Source organism: Felis catus, chromosome X (genome assembly GCF_018350175.1).
Source record: "Felis catus isolate Fca126 chromosome X, F.catus_Fca126_mat1.0, whole genome shotgun sequence".
NCBI lineage: Eukaryota > Metazoa > Chordata > Mammalia > Carnivora > Felidae > Felis > Felis catus.
The window spans coordinates 62,443,727-62,445,680 of NC_058386.1; the positions used below are offsets into that span (position 1 = coordinate 62,443,727).

The 1,954-nt window shown below is 37.5% G+C and overlaps 1 non-coding gene across 1 annotated transcript; it reads left to right on the forward strand.

Annotated features, from left to right (window-relative positions):
• The first annotated feature begins 1,014 nt into the window (after window positions 1-1,014).
• Window positions 1,015-1,161, forward strand: LOC111558894. Its single transcript, XR_002740007.2, has one exon. It is a non-coding gene; the product is annotated as a U12 minor spliceosomal RNA (small nuclear RNA).
• The last annotated feature ends 793 nt before the right edge of the window (window positions 1,162-1,954 follow it).

Sequence of the window (1,954 nt, forward strand, 5' to 3'; positions counted from 1 at the left end):
CATATTACCCAAAGATATCTGCAGATATAATGCACCCTTGATGAAAGGTCCAATGCTATTTTTTACATGAATATAATAAACAACCCTAAAATTTGTATGAAAACGTAAGAGACCATGTATAACCAAAGCAATCTTGGGAAAGAAAAAATCAGCTGTCAGCATAGAGCCCAATGTGAGCTCGAACCCACGAACCACAAGATCATGACCTGAGCTGAAGTCAAAAGTTCAACACACTAAGCCACCCAGGCGCCCCTCATGCTCTCTGATTTTTAAGTGCACTATGAAACTATTGTAATCAAAACAGTATGTTATGGGCAAAAAACAGGCACTGAGTTTAATGAAACAGAATAAAAAGCCAAGAAGTAAACCCACACTTATATGGCCAATTAAATTTTGGCAAAGTTAACAAGAATATACAATGGAAAAGAAACAGTCTTTTCAATAAATACTGTTGGGGAACTGGAAAGCTACATATAAAAAAATGAAACTGGAGCACTATCATACACCATATACAAAAATCAGCTCAAATGGATTACAGTCTTTTAATGTAAGACCTAAAACCATACAACTGATATGGGATGCCTGGGTGGCTAAGTTGCTAAAATGTCCAGCTTTGCTCATGTCATGATTTCAAGGTTTATGAGTTTAAGCCCCACATGGGATCTCAGCACAGAGCCTGCTTCACATCCTCTATCCCCCTCTCTCTTTCCCTCCCCCACCTCTCTAAAATAAATAAAAACATTAAAAAAACATACCTGGTAATCTCCTTTACATTTGTCTTAGTGATTTTTTAAAATATGATTTCAAAAGCAAGGAAAACAAAAGCAAAAATAAATGAATAGGACTACATCAAAATAAAAAGTATTTGGAGAGCAAATGAAACCATCAGCAAAATGAAAACACAACCCACTGAATGGGAGAATATATCATACATCTGATAAAAGGTTAATCCAAAATATATGAAGAAATACAACTTAGTAACAATAAAATAATAGCTTTAAAAAAGGGCAGAGGATGACATAAACCTATGAGTAAGGAAAATAATAATTCAAGGTGGTGCCCAAATTCTCACTGCTAATGTGAGATTAATTTTTGAGCAGATAATAGCTGCCCCCAAAGGTGACCTGCCTACTTTGCAGGACGCCTGGGAGTCACAATCTGCCCATCTCCCTTTAACACTGAAAGAGTAGAGTGGTACAACAGTAAAGAACAAAATTTAGAAGGTGCTTATAATAAAGAGGATTAACCCTCGAGGTTTTACACACCCAAGGTCGGCAACTCCCACAGCAGCCTTGCACTTGCCTTCACTACTCCCTGTGTTACCTGAAACTTCTAAAGAAAAACATGGGCAGAGGATTGAATAGACATTTTTCCAAAGAAGATATACAGATAGCCAAAAGGGACATGAAAAGATGCTCAACATCATTAATCATCAGGGAAATTCAAATCAGAACCATAATGACATATCTTGCACAAGTCATAATGGCTATTTACTTTTTTAAATATGAAATTTATTGTCAAATTGGTTTCCATACAACACCCAGTGCTCATTCCAAAAGGTGCCCTCCTCAATACCCATCACCCACCTTCCCCTCCCTCCCACCCCCCATCAACCCTCAGTTTGTTCTCAGTTTTTAAGAGTCTCTTATGTTTTGGTTCCCTCCCTCTCTAACCTCTTTTTTTTCCTTCCCCTCTCCCATGGACTTCTGTTAAGTTTCTCAGGATCCACATAAGAGTGAAACATATGGTATCTGTCTTTCTCTGTATGGCTTATTTCACTTAGCATAACACTCTCCAGTTCCATCCACGTTCCTACAAATGGCCAGATTTCATTCTTTTTCATTGCCACATAGTATACCATTGTGTACATAAACCACGATTTCTTTACCCATTCATCAGTTGATGGACATTTAGGCTCTTTCCATAATTTGGCTATTGTTGAAAGTGCTGCTAT